This window comes from Papio anubis, chromosome 19 (genome assembly GCF_008728515.1).
Source record: "Papio anubis isolate 15944 chromosome 19, Panubis1.0, whole genome shotgun sequence".
Classification (NCBI taxonomy): domain Eukaryota; kingdom Metazoa; phylum Chordata; class Mammalia; order Primates; family Cercopithecidae; genus Papio; species Papio anubis.
Window position 1 is genome coordinate 37,253,835 of NC_044994.1, and position 15,467 is coordinate 37,269,301.

The following is a 15,467-nucleotide window of genomic DNA, read 5'->3' on the forward strand; positions in this document are numbered from 1 at the left end:
CCCATATTTTGTCTGATTTTTCCCAAATATTGCATATTTTGATGTTATAAATGGCATTTCCTAAGCTCCAATTCACAACTGTTACTTGCTAATAGAAAGAAATAATGTTGATTTCTGTATATTGATTTTATATTCTGCAACCTTGATCAACTCCCTCATAGTAAACTTTTTTGTAGATTCCATTGGATTTTCTCCGTAAATGATCATATCATCAGTGAATAAAGATACTTTCCATTCTTTCTTTCCTATATGAATGAATGCCTTTATTTCCTTTCTTTCTATATTACACTAACTAGAATCTCCAGTACAATGTTGGCTAGAAGTGATGAAAGCAAAAACCTTGCCTTGTTCCTGATCCTAGGGAGAAAGCCTTGAAATCTTTTACCAGCAAGTATAAGGTTAGTTGTTCATTTTTTTGTAGGGTCACCATCAGGTTGAGAAAGTCCGCTTCTATTCCTAATTCATGACAGTTACCAGAAATAGATGTTAGATTTCGTCAAATGCCATGGAAATGATCATGTGGTTTATTTTTGCTCGCTTGTTTAGATTTTACTTTTTCTTGATAAGGTAAATTACATTTATTTTCCAGTGTTAATTTAACTTTGTATTCTAAGGGTAAACTCTACTTGGTCATGAAATAGTCTCCTTTATATGTATCATGAGATCTAATTTGGCAAATTTGTCTTATTGTCTTTACATCTCTATGAGGGATATTGGTCGTAGTTTTTGTTTGTTTTTTTCTTTGTTTGTTTTTTGAGATGGAGTCTCGTACTGTTGCCCAGGCTAGAGTGCAGTGGTGCGATCTCAGCTTGCTGAAAACTCTGCCTCCTGGGTTCATGCCATTCTCCTGCCTCAGCCTCCCGAGTAGCTGGGACTACAGGCACCCACCACCACACCCAGCTAATTTTTTGTATTTTTAGTAGAGATGGGGTTTCATCGTGTTAGCCAGGATGGTTTCAATCTTCTGACCTCGTGATCCGCCTGCCTCAGGCTCCCAAAGTGCTGGGATTCTTTTCTTTTAATATCAACCTTGCAGACTTTCCCAAATCTTTATAAATAATACTCTTGGAGATCTCCCTTACCTGGCTTCAGGTGTGAATGGGCAGAGAAAGAAGAAACTTCTTTCACTAACACTGCATTCCATAAAGGCAAATGTCTCAGTTTTTTCCTGCAGTCCTCTCCTTACTGAGACTAGTGACTCTGGCCTCTTCCTATTTAGATCTGGAGAAAGAAGAGCTAGTAGCATAATGAGGGAGGAACTATCTGTGGCCTCTCAGAAAACCCTGAAGGGAGTGTCTGGCCACAGTGTTTCATAAGGAGTGCAGACTTTGGCCTTAGCCACAATCCAGGACAATAGGAGATGCTCCAAAAAGCACCTGGTTACAGAAGTTACAGAGAAAGAGTTCCTTATCAAATGTGCTAAAGAACTTCTTACCAGTTAGAAGATTGCTAAAAAGGTTGAAGCAGATACCAAATGATTGGGGAATAAGAATTTTTTTTTTTTTCTTTGAGACAGAGTCTTGCTCTGTTGCCCAGGCTGGAGTACAGTGGCATAATCTTGGCTCACCAAAACCTCCACCTCCTGGGTTCAAGTGATTCTTCTGCCTCAGCCTCCGGAGTAGCTGGGACTACAGGCACATGCTACCATGCCCAGCTAATTTTTGTATTTTTAGTAGAGATGGGGTTTCTTTATGTTGACCAGGCTGGTCTTGAACTCCTGACCTCGTGAACCATCCGCCTCAGCCTCCCAAAGTGCTGGGATTGCAGGCATGAGCCACCGCGCCCGGCCAGGAACAATAAATTCTTATCTGGAATGTGGGGAAAGTAATTTCTATATCAGAGTCATGAATTCAAAGTAGCTGCTCACATTCAACATCTCTTAAAATATAATAGAATAGCATACAATGGGGTAGGATAGGATGAAATGGGATGAGACGGGATAGGATAGGGCAGGACAGGATCTAGTAATATAATATTGTTAAAAATATTAGACAAATTAAATTGAACAGAGTTTAACTGAGCAAAGAACAATTTGTGAATCGGGCAGCCTCCCAAGCCACAATAGACTCAGGGAGACTCCAGCACAGTCACCTGGTGGAAGAAGATTTATGGACAGAAAAAGGAGAGTGACATACAGAAGATGGAAGTGAAGTACAGAAACAGCCAGATTGGTTACAGCTCAGCTTTTGCCTTACTTGAACACTGTTTGAACAACTGGCCCCCTTTCATTGTCCAAAACTCAATGACTGGCACAAAAATAGGTTACAGTTTGTTTACACTTCCATTTAGATTATAGTTCACTATGTACCCAGAAATGTTTAGACTGAAGTTAAAAGAGGTAAAGGGGCAGTTTTATGCTAAAGTTGATTTAACAATATCAAATGCACCACACACGGTAGTTAAGAGTTTGCTGAGACTTTTTATCATTATCATTCTCTTTCTCTCTCATTCAATCACATGTATGTACTAGGTCACAATGTAAAAGGTGTTTTCTTTTTTTTTTTTTTTTTTTTTTTTTGAGACGGAGTCTCGCTCTGTCGCCCAGACTGGAGTGCTGTGGCCGGATCTCAGCTCACTGCAAGCACCGCCTCCCGGGTTTACGCCATTCTCCTGCCTCAGCCTCCCGAGTAGCTGGGACTACAGGCGCCTGCCACGTCGCCCGGCTAGTTTTTTGTATTTTTTAGTAGAGACGGGGTTTCACCGTGTTAGCCAGGATGGTCTCGATCTCCTGACCTCGTGATCCACCCGTCTCGGCCTCCCAAAGTGCTGGGATTACAGGCTTGAGCCACCGCGCCCGGCCTAAGGTGTTTCTTATTGTGGATCATAGTTGAAGATTTTTGAAGCTACTCAGCTAAAGGACTTTCCCTCTGTGAAGCTGTGATTCTCTGAAGTGGCCAAAGAAATTATGCAGTAAGGTAAGGTTCACAGCTATTGCTGAGGTTCTTTCTCTAAGTCAAAATCGGCTTTGAGTTTGCCAACCTTACGGTGATATTGAGGAATATTTCTTAAAACAGACAGCTGCCTTTGTAGGACAGTGGGGAAGCATGATTACAGACCATCTGAGGGTGCTCTGTGCCCCAACTTAACCCACCAAGTGTGACTTTGAAGGAAGCCCAAGCCAGAAGAGTGAATGTTGTGTCTTCTCTCAACAGCAGTCAATCAACACAAAGTTAATTCTCTAGTGCCTTGTAGGTTGTCAGCAAACTTCTCAAACTGTGTTTCATACCTGGAGCTAGGGGCTGTTCTCAAGGGGCTTTTCCATTTACTTGGCAAAAAGAACTAATATCCTTGAAATAACTCACACACCAAGACAATATACAAACAAGAGCTAAGCTGCATGCAGCATAATATAAGTACAAAAGGAGTTTAGCAGCACAGAAAACGAATGAGCCAATGGGGAAGACATCTCTAAGGTAGACTTGGACTAATGTTGGAATAATTACAAGGGTGTGCTGGCTTCAGGAATCCAGAGGAAAAAGGTAGGGGCATTTCAGAGTCAAAAGACATTAGACACAGATTTTGATGTGCCACACACATTTATCTTCCATCATGTCCACACTCCAGAAAAAAAACAGCCTATTGTGCATTCCAACTAAGTCACTAAGCTGGGAGTTAGTCTAGGACCATGAAGAGAGAATTTTCCTTGTATCTAAATACATAATTATATTTTAGATTACTGGTTACCTTTCTCATTCACTTGTTCTATCTCAAAAACCTGTGGTGTGCAACATTAACTTGGCTCTTTAGAGAGCTGCATGATACACAAAAGACCTCTATGCTCAGATTTTGTCCAACTGATGGGGAAAAAATGTGATCCAGTAAGAGAAGTGAGAGCCTATCAGTATCAGTCAATAATATTCAAGCTGTCCAGCTCTATAAACAAGGAAGACATTCAGGGTCAAAAATAGGTCACGGTGAAGAGCAGTATAATCAGAGAAGACATCCTGGAAGAAGTTGAGTTTGTGTTTGTGACAGTCTTGTGGGTTCTATCCGACCAACTCTTCTCAGCAGTGACTCAGCAAATTGATTTCAGAGGCAGCCTCTGAGCACTTACATCCCACTGATGGTTTTATAATGAAAATGCTGACGCATTCCTAAGTCAAACCAGGACTCTTGAGCAGCACTACAGAACTGAGTGCGTCATTTCCCCCTGAACAATGCATCTCATTCATTGCTTGAAGTGTGACCATTCATGTTGAAAATGAAATTCTGCAGAGTGATCTGTTTGGGGAAATTATTCAGAGCTACTCACTTAAAGATCTTGCTATCTTTTGTGGTTCTCAATTAAGGCTCACAAGAACCTCTCCAGGGTAAATTGGTGCCCATCTAGACATTGAGAGTAGAAGAAAAAATGAAAATCTAAAGCTCGTAGGAACTTTCAAAAGTCATTTCTAAGGCCCCTAGGGAGTAGATAACATACGGACCAAGTTATACTGAATATAAGTTATACTGATTATAACTAGAACATCTAGAATGTTGGTATAATGAATGAAAATAAAACATGGATGTGAAATTAGGAAGTGTTGGTCTTAGCCCTGGTTCTGCCTATAGCTACCTGGGTGCTTTGGAGTTAATAAATTATTAGACACAGAATGATAATCCAGTCCAAATATTTTTTGTTAAAAACAGAAAAACATAAGGTATGCAAAGGAAAGTCGAATAATACCTGGGTTTCTTTCACCCCTAATTAATAATCATGAATATTTTGCTATATTTATGTTGTCTCTTTTTTAATACACAAATCATAAACATATAAAGTTTACCTGAACCCCTCACCCAATACTCAAACACTATCATGAGTTTGATGAATTTGATTCTTTCAGTCTATTTAAAACATTGTATCTAGTTGATCACATATATGCTGCATGCATATTATAATTATTAAGGATTTTAAAATTTTACATAATAGACATCAATGCTATATACAAAGTCTTATTCTGTAATTGCTTCCCCCATGTACCTTTGGATTTATTTCTACCACTTTATTTTGTGTTCTCTATATACTTTTGCTTTACTTCTCTATTTCCCTCATTAACAGTCTTTTTTGAATTGATACAATATAATTTCCTCTCTTTGTTCTTTTCTCTCTTACACGGCTTTGTAAGTTATACATTTTATTTCTATTGTATTAGTGGTTGCCCTCAAATTTTTAACGTATCTGTGCCATTACAATTTTTTTTAACAAAATGCACCAAAGAGGACCTTAGTATACTTCATATCCCTTAGATCGCCTCACTCCCAATTTTCCTGCTACTACTGTCTGGAATTGTAATTCCAACATGTTTTAAAGATAAAGAGAAGCATATTTTCTCAATTATTTACAGTAAACACCTATGTATTTTTATCATCACAATACTTAGTTTCTTTGTGCACCAATTTTCTTGATTCCCACTTCTTCTGGATTTAATTTTTTTCTGATGAATTATGTCCTGTAGTAGTTTTTGCAGCATCTGATTTGATAGTATTAAACTTAGTCCTTAAATGTCTGAAGATGTCTTCCCATTTTACAATTACTCTTGAAGGAGTAAAATTGTACATACACAATTATTTTCACATAACACTTTCACCAGGTTCTTTTATTAATGAAAAATAAGCTGCCAACTGGATTGGTAGATTTTATGGTCTCTTCGTTGCAATGCCCATGTGTAGGTTTATTTTTATTCCTCCTGCTGTGTGCACATACTGGGCTTTTCTAATCCGGAGGCTTCTATGTCTTTAATTTTAGAAAATTTTAGTTATTACCTAACTCTTTTAGACCCGCTTCCCAATTATTTGTATTTTCCTTTCTTCTAAAATTCTTACCAGACAGATATTGGTGCTTCTTAGCCTCCAAGTCTGTTAATTTCACTTTCACTTTTTAAAATCATGTTGTCTCTCTTCATCTTGAAAAATTTGTTCAGTTCTTTCTTTCATTTTACAATTTCATTAATTGTGTCAGCCTAGTATTTAACTCACTGTTGAGTTTCTCACCTCCATCCATAATTTCTTTAAGGATTTCATAGACACTCATTTTAAAACTTATTTTCAGATTTTCCCATTATTTCTATTTTCTTGAATTAGAACCTCCCATTTCTTTGGTTTCACTCATCTCTCAGGAATTTTTCTCTTGTGCTCCTTCCTGTAAAGCCATTTGATGTCACCTCAAACCTCTTGGTTGTAGGGGTTGTCTGGATTCATAGGACTCCTTATATTAGCAGCTAAGCTGAAATTTTCCTTTCACAAAAAGGTGGCAATTCCGTTCTTAATACTCATACCTACAGTAGCCTGGGAACCATGATCATGTGAGAATCTTGACTTTGGCAGTAGGTTTTGGAAAAACACCATGTTTCTAGAAGCCACCCTGGGCAGACAAGAGGGGATGTTCCAATCTCTATGAAGTGCAGTCTGTGTCTGATCAGGAGCCCACATGTCCCCATTAAAGGACCCCAGCTGGGCCATCATATGGAGCTACTTTCAACTCCCTGGTGGCCACGGGGCTTTAACCTCTGCCTATACCTATAGATTTTCTTTCTTTTGGGATCCTTGAATTTTTTTCTTAATATTTAGTGCAGTTTTTTATTTTAAAATATAAATATATTTATTGTATTCTTCGTGTTTGGAGTTGGGGAAAAGATTATACATGAACTTTTCTCTGCTATGGAAGTATCCTTCATTTTTCAGACAGGAAAACTAAACCCAAGAAAATGGAATCAGCTTGCCTAAGCCACAACTTGATTGTGGTCAATATGTAGATTAGGAAACACTTCTCTGCCTTAAATACATTCAGCATGTGTCTCTTTGCCCCAAGATTTGGATGTTCAAAATGGAGAAACTAATGCCTGCCTTACCTTTATCAATACATTAGTGCAGTAATTTGAAATTGCAAATAAATGTGAAAGTGTTTTGAAGTAAAATTTAGTCTCTTATGAGCATCATCATTTTAAAGTTCTGCTGTGTGTATAAGTAATGGCAATATTTTCATTGCTGAGAAATTATTTCTGATTTTTCTACCATAGAATTTACTTTTTTCATATGCCATTTCTACCCTCAAAGTCATTTTTAGTATTAAAAAACTCTTGGGTAGAAAGTTACTTTGGGTAAACTCACAGAGACAAAGGAACAAATTTTAGTTTTTCACATTCAGTAACACCTGTTGAATGCCATTGTTCTCATGCACTTAGGCTTTGCATGGGATGCAATATGTAGATTTCTTTTTTAAAAAGAAACTTAAAGAATAGTTTTATACTTACAGAAATATTGCAAAGTTAGACCTCCCAAATACCCAATGCCTGCTTGCCTCTATTAACAGCTTCTATCATTATGGTATATTTATCACAATTAACAAACCAATATTGATTAATTATTATACTTTTATTAGTGTTTACCTCTTCTTTTCTAGGATCCTATCCAGGGTACCACATTACATTTAGTCATTATGTCTCTTTAGGCTTCTCTTGGCTATGACAGTTTCTCAGACTTTCCATTTTTTGATGACCATGACCATAACAGTTTTTAGGACTATGGGTGAGGTATTCTGTAGATTTGTCTCATGTTTTAATTCTGATTAGAGTGGTGGTATGGTTTTTTAGAGGAATACCACAGAGAAAGGTGCTATTGTCATCACTTCCTATCAAGGATACAAAAAGATGATATCATTTGTGATGTGAGGTAGTGTTAGTCAGGAAATCTCCCCTTTCCCCTGAGCATGCTGTATGCACTCTTTGGAAGGTAATCATTTTGGCCAGCCCACTTAAAGAATAAGGAGTTATGTTCTATCTTCTTGAGGGCTGAGTATCCACATCAATTATTTGGAATGGTTCTGAATGGGAAATTTGACTATTCTACTCATTTATCTATTTAGTAATTCATTTATATCAGTATGGGCTCATGGATATTTATTTTACTTCACTTCTTTATTTGTTTTTCAAGTTGTTTCAACTTGAGCCATTGGAAGCTCTTGGCTCTTGTGCTCCTTTGACATATCTAACACCTCCATGTATATATGTGTGTATTTTGTGTGTGTGTGTGTGTGTGTGTGTGTGTGATTAAATACTTCTTGCTTTCTGGGATTGAAAGATTCTCTGTGCTCATTTTGTATATTTCCTGTTTCAGCCTTAGAATCAGCGACTTCTCCAAGGAATCTTTGTTTTAGTGAGTAGATTATTGACTAAAAGGAAATATGGCATTGAATCCAACATGACTAGACATTATTTTCTTTATTCACTCTCACAAAATATTTGGTACTTTTTCTCCTGTCAGTTTCACAGGAATAGGGTGAATGGCCTTATGAAATCATTAGATTTATTTGAAAGGGGAGACTTTCAAAATGGAGAAATGTATCTCCTGGAGAAAATTAAGAAATTCAGCCAAGATAACAGAGAATTTCACCCTTAATTGGCAATTCAGACCACCCATCTCTTCTAAGAATGGGTCTAACAATGAATTATCAAATGAACATTTCTTAAATGCAAGAACAAATTAACTTGGAGATATACTAAATTTCAAGAAACAAAATCCTTTTTCTTTAATCAGAACTAAGGGCAATACTTCAGCAGGTATTAATAAGCTATTGTTGCTGTTTTAAACAAAACAACTTAAATGTTTATTGTTGCAATGTATCTTTTATGTGTGCCCAGACTCTAAAGCCTGATTTTATTTGTAAGGTTCCCCAACAGAGTGGTTACTATAGATATAGTAAAAGCCCAAGGGACAGCATGCTGAGCCTTTGGAAAAACAGTTTCATTTCCAAAGGCAAGGAATAGATATTGAGGCTTAAAGAGAGTTGATCCTTAGGATGAAGTCATAGCTAATGTAAGGTTTTCAGAATAAAATCTAAGATTTCAGAGAAATCTAGGGACCAATTATGTGATGTTCAAAGGAAACAGTGAATACAAGTGAGCCTGAGTTTTTACCCAATGCTTGAGGCAAATATATGCAAGTTGTTCTGCTCGCTGTTATGAAACATAACACTGGGGAGTAAAATATTTTTGTTTCTTTTTGTGATAATTACAACAAAGAGGAAGAGAATGAAATGAGGATGATGAAGTCTGGGGTTCTAGTCTCCTAGTTTTAAGTTACTCAGTTTGGAAATTACTGCAGTGGTGTAACTGGACTTCAGTCTGGTCCTCTCTCAGAGAGAAGGGAATCTGATTCTATGGAAAGAGTTTCTCTTGATCTCTTCTTTGAACCTGCCTCTCCCACCTGAGTTTCATCATAAAGTATGCTCATGTACCAACATTCAACATAGCCAATTAGTTTCTCAAATGGAGTTTTCCACCCAGAGAAGGCCAGGTGTACAAGTCCTCCTTATCTTCCATCAGCTCAAAGACAGTAAGATTTGTAAAAATTTAACCTCTCAGTAATGTGTAAAGAAAAAAAAAAAAAAAGGAGGAAACCATATGGTAGAGGGGAGACCAAGCAGAACCAGAGTGGCCAGGGGAAGAATCACCGTTCCAGTGGTTCTGGCGGGGCCGCTGAGATGGGTTGTCTGGCTACTTAAGAAGCAAATTCTCCAATGGGAAAACAATCAAGTCCTTACATATCACTTGGCCATTGAAGGAGAACAGGATGCTAATGAGAGTAGTCCAAGGAGAGGTACTTCAAAAGCAAATCTCCTGAAATGACAGGCCCACATTAGTGCTGAGGGACTAAGGAGTGGGGAAGGACTGAGTGAACCAGGAGAGCAACCCAGGAGAGCAAGCCCCTGGACACCTACGTGCCTTCCAAGTCGGCTGTCTTCTTTGCCTTGATCACCTGAGAACGACTCCACATTCTTACCCAGTGTGGTCTCCTAGGTGACATTGACTACTCTTCTCAAAACAATCACTTCAAGGTTCAGGCGGAACTGTGGGGTAAGGCATAGCTCTTTCTTTAATGTTGTCTCTTCTTACTAACGTTTAGAAATCCTTCTTTTCTACCTCCACATGGGAGACATTATTGATTTCTAAGTTTCTTTTCATTTCCCTTCCCACCTACCAAAATAAAAATACAACACTGTGTGTATGTATGTACATCATCACTTTCCTATTATTAAAATATCTGACGTGCTTGTCAGTCAATAGTATAGATAATTTGCAAGCCTTTTGAAGATGGGATACTACTTTTGGTGGCATGGAGTAATACAGTTGTGATTTCACATATGGCATCTTTCAATTTCTAATTCGTTTACTTTCAACAGCCCCCCATACCCTAATCCAACACCAATTTAGATTATAATGTCAAAAATATCATCATAAAATGTAGCCTTATGCAAAGAGATGATCTAATTATTCAGCCTTGCAGTATCAGCCTAATGAATTATGCGGTCTTGCCTGCAGTATTTCACCTGAGAGAATGAGTGTGTCAAACACTATAGTGCATGAATTCTCCAACCAGTCTGTGTAGGTGCCAGAGCAGTGAGTGTTTAGTGCCACTATCTGAGAGTTAGTTTTACAGAGCTTGAAGAGTGAATATTCATAATTCACATTTTTTTTCTGTAGGGGTTGGGAATAGGCATTATCCTGAGGGGCTTGTATGCACATAGAATATACTATATGTGATAATTGTTGTATATTTAATAATGTTCATTCAAACAAAGGGTAGACTGTTACATAATTATTTGCACATTATTCCAGAGTGGTAATAAGAAAATCTAAAAGGAATCCCCCAAGAGTTCCAACAAGTTTATTTGGGACAGATGAAAATCAACCTCTTGAGGCTCCTGTCAGGAGAACAAGAGGACATATTTACAGCTCCATCTGTGCACATGGGAGAAAGCTCAAACATCTATTCCAGCTCTTTAGGTGTACTGAATGGCCATTAAATGGAAACCTTTGGGCCTACCTGATTGTCTGTTCCACCGTCACCATGTGTGATTGTAGAGCTGGCTTGTGCAGTCCCTGTGGGCTGTGGAAACTTTTGACTGGTCTAACGGAGAGTTGGCATTTGATGACCTCTGAGAACATTGCTTATCAGTGCGTTTAGATTCGGTATAAGTGTGGGTTTAAAGTCAAAGATAGTGACCATGTATTCTTATTTTGTCTTATAAATAACACTCTCAAGAGTAATGCATACATTGTAAATTTATTGTGGCTAAAAAGCCAAGTGCTCGTTGGCATTAGCAATAAAAGAGTGATAGTCAACAATTTATTGCCTGATATTCAGGTTAACTGGCTGATGTCAAGGGAAAATTTATTGGACATATAAGCCATGATTTTATATCAGTGAGCCAAATTCAACCAATGCATTTTCACTAATTAAAAGCAGCTTCCAATTTTAAACCTATCATTGAGGTTTAAAAAAAGAAACAAAACACCTTTCCCAGAGAAGGTACTTACCTCATTGCTTGCCAGAAACTTTCCTCTGCCTCACACTCCACCTATGCTAATGTTGCATAAAGAGAGAAGTTTGCATGAAGAAAAAGGGAGGAGGAGAGTTGGCTGAGTGAGGAAATACCTCCCTTAGGTATCAGCTCCCTCAGCTTTGATCAGAAGACCTCAATAGAAGATGTAAGTATTAAGGCACAATTATGTCCCTGGCCGTGGTATGGAACTAGGTGAGAACTGGGAATTTCCACTTGGTACTGGACATAGGGACCTCTCTGTGTCGAGATTCTTTTCCCCAGCATGCCGGCATCCTAATGGCATGGGGGCCTAGACCTTCCCCTAGCAGCACCAGCTTTCAGGCAGCATAAAGGGCCAGGGATTAGTATCACCATTCATCCACTGAGGGATGATGGATGATATTCTCAAATCAGCAGGCCAAAGGTGGTTTAGGTATAATTTATACAAGTACAGGTTGCATGAACTTTAAGCCAGTGAATGCGAAGGATGGGCTGGACTGTTATTTTATCAATTACCTGACAGAGGATCTTTAATGACTTCATGCTGTAAGTTGCAAAACATTTTATTAGCATCAACTCTAAGTTATCTGGGGATGGAAGGAGCAGACAAAGCTGTACATCAGCATTTGTTGAACTGAGCCATATAATGAGGACCATTGGGGGTTAAACACAGTAGTAGGGAAAAGGTCATTGTGGTGGTGGTGCTTAAGAGCCCTTGATGGAAAAATAGATTGGGTAGATGCAATTCAAAGACACACCACTTAAGACTTCACTTCTTGCATTGAAGCTAAAATCCTGTCACTAGCTAACCAACATAGTGGGTTTTAGAAATCTTTTCTGTGTTTCACATATTATAAACTTGAAGATTCCGTGGATCCTTCAGAGAACAAGGCCTTAGAGAATGGTCCCTGGCTGGACCAATCCAGGAATCCATTCATTCTTTTATTGAACAAACAGAGTGAGCACTTACCCTATGTGAATCCCTGTGATTTCAACAAAGGAATCTGTTGCTCTCCCCTTCCATGCTAGTGCAGGAGGACAGCATCATGGAAAGAGGGAGGGGAATCCCAAAGAAAAGAGGAAAGTAATGACTTAGTCCACCAGTTCCAGCCTAGAGCTCTGCATTAATTAGAAGACTCTCCATTTACTGTGAATCCAAAAGATGATTTGAAGAGGCCAGTGGAGATGGATAGGCCATGAAAATATAGGAGCAAAATGTATTGTTTCATCTGCATATGTGAGAGAGTGGTCATGGAAAACAGAGTTGATCTTTACACTGAAATTTAAAAGATAATTGTTCTAGTAGACCAGATGTGATGAAATCAAGTTTTTGACCTTTTCATGTAGTGTCCCATGTAGCTCCTGCAGCTCAGTCACTGGAGAACATACTTTCCTGAGAGACTGTTGGTGCAATGGAAAGGCTGTAATCCTGGAAATCTGAAAGATCAGATTCTTGGCTCACCTTTCCCATCTCTCCTGGTCCCTTTTTCATTTATGACATGAGGGTATTCGATTAAAGAAGCCCTAACAATGATCCTCCAGAAATATCAGTAAACACACACACAGAGAGAGAGAGAGATTTGGCCTAAAAATGAGTCCTGCCTAAGACTATTCAGCAAGGTTAGCCTTACTGTGCAATAACTTGCAAATAACTTTATTATATTTTATCCGGTTTGAAAATTCTATTATTACATTTTTATATGCCTTTCTCCTTTATAATTGAGCATCTATTGCAAATCTTTTATTTCCTAGTGTATATTACTTTCCCTGTGTAGGTTTTAAGGAAAGCTGAAACACTACATTTTAAAGACAAAAATAATCTGAGCAGTTGAGTGCCATAAAGAGCTGGTAGGCAGGTACTAGTTTGTGGAGTTCTGCAACTCAGGCCTCTGGACGGGGGGTTACACACACCAAGAGCTAAGGATACCCACAGGATGCTGACTTGATCCATTAACAGATCAGCAGTCTACAAACTGAATATCCCAAAAATCAGAACCTGTTGTCTTTCAATCCATTGTGGAAATAAGGGCCTTTATACGGACTGCAAGAGTATTCTGGTCCAGTGAGGCAATAATTCTCATCATATCATAGAAAATGTATTGCCCTAATAGGACATGGAATGCCTGGGAATGTTCTTCAGTATTCAAGTAATCTGCGTAGTAAATAGCATATTAACGATATCACTTACTCTGGCACCTAATGGTAAATAGCATACAGTTAGGTATATTTTTTAACTACTAGAGCATATCTGTGTGCTCTAGAAAAAATGGTGAGGCTTTGTAAGCATTTTAAGTAGACAGGGGCAAGGTAGAGGTAAAATATCCCACTTTAGTCAAAGATTCATGTGGCATTTTCTTATTTGAATGTGTATAGATTCTTGTTGGAGGAAAGGGAGAGATGGTGACATGAAGGAAAGAAGAGAAAAGTAGGAGAGAGAGAAGGAAGGAAGACAAAAAGGAAGAAAAGGAGAAAAGGAAGGATAAGGGAGAGAGGGAGGGGAAAAGAAAGGAAGGAAAGGGAGGGAGGGAGGAATAGAGAGAGAGAGAGAAAGGAAAGAAAAGAAAGAAACAAAAAAAAAAGAAAGTAAGTGTAGGGGATGGAAGAGGGGAAGGAAAGTGAAGAGAAGGGGAGGGGAAAAATAAACCTAATAATGTGTGTGCATATGTGTGTGTGGCACGTGAGTAGTTGAAAATCTAAGGTTAGAATCAGAATCTAAAATGGAAATTTTAGTCATAATACTTAACTGGGTTGCTAACAACAGCTTGACCATCAGCCTTCAAACAATAAAGAGAATAATTTTTTGTTAAGAAGTTGACTCTGCCAAATGTAATGTGAAGAGAGTTAGAGATGGGTCATAGAGCAATTACACAGACATAGGGGAATCATGTTTCATGGTAGAAATTAGTTTAGGGTGGTTAGAAATACTTGTAGTATTGCATGTTTTTTAAAAAAGCTAGAGATGCCCAGAATGTTTTCTTAATAATAACATTTGCAGAGCCTCTTATAGTTGACAAGGCATTTACAACAATTATCAAAGTGAATTCCCACAGTAACCCTATGAGTTTAAATATTAGACTTCCTATTTTACAGCTGAAGGAACTACTACTCAGGAGGTTAAGGGGCTTTTCTCAAAATCATTCAGGAGTCGGCCATAAAACTGGGACCCAAAGCCAGACCTTTTCACTATGAATTGCCCTCTCAGCCTCTCTGCCTTCACATCCATTGAGGCTTCTGCAGTTACCTCTCTATGACAAAGCTGTAACCACCTAGAGAACAGATATGCACTTCTCACAAGTCCATGGCCACCTAAAGCTACTTCTATAACCAACACAAAAACTTGGGCTTGGAGATCTAGCATTGCAATAAAATTGTTTAAAATACAGAACTAAAATGTATATATTTTTTCTCAAATGCAATTCTTTGAAGTATGCCTAACTTCTATAATAATAAACTTTGTTGTGATAAAGAAATAAAATCATATGAGTTGCTGAGTCATCAACAGTGACCCTGCTTGTGGACACTCATTTTTGAGAGACATAAGAGCTAATGACAGGCTTATGAGTTAACACAGGTGGCCAACTACAGTGGTTACAACATCCCTGGGTCCACCTCTGCTTTCAGAGGAACCTGCAATAAGAGACGTTAAAGGCAGGGGACTCAGGAACGTGTGTGCCCTGGTTAGGGATCAGAGTAAGCCTCATTAGTTAAACTGAAGGGCCCACCTTACAGAGCATCGGAGTGAGAACCGAGAGAGAGAGAGACTGAAATGGCAGACTGAGAAGTTGGGTTTTATACTGAGAAGAGAGGGGTGTCATGATGGATGACAGAGTAGAAAGAGGGCAGAGTGAGTGTACTTAGGGAAGACAAATCTAGTAGGAGCATGGAGAATCAATCAGATATAAAAAGTTGGGGGTTTGGGAGACCTGTTGCAAAGATATGGTAGTATTATGGAATGAGGTAGTCTGAACGTAGAAATACCAGTAAAAAGAAATTATTATTTCTATTATTAATAAGCAACATTGTCAGAACTGGCTTTGAATCATTTTGAGATGTATGATCAAAAATGCATTTTGAGGAATACTGGTGCCTCTGGAAACTAACAGACATTTAAAAAAAAAAAAACACTGTGGCCAGGCGCGGTGGCTCATGCCTGTAATCCCAGCACTTT

At 38.4% G+C, this 15,467-nt stretch overlaps 1 protein-coding gene across 1 annotated transcript in view; it reads left to right on the top strand.

The window, feature by feature from the left end:
• The first annotated feature begins 6,572 nt into the window (after window positions 1-6,572).
• SLC14A2 (solute carrier family 14 member 2) overlaps window positions 6,573-15,467 on the top strand; it is a 481,158-nt gene continuing 472,263 nt past the window's right edge. The window contains exon 1 of the mRNA XM_021930092.2: window positions 6,573-9,830. The gene's annotated coding sequence lies outside the window, so the exon portion shown is untranslated. The remainder of the gene's footprint in view (window positions 9,831-15,467) is intronic.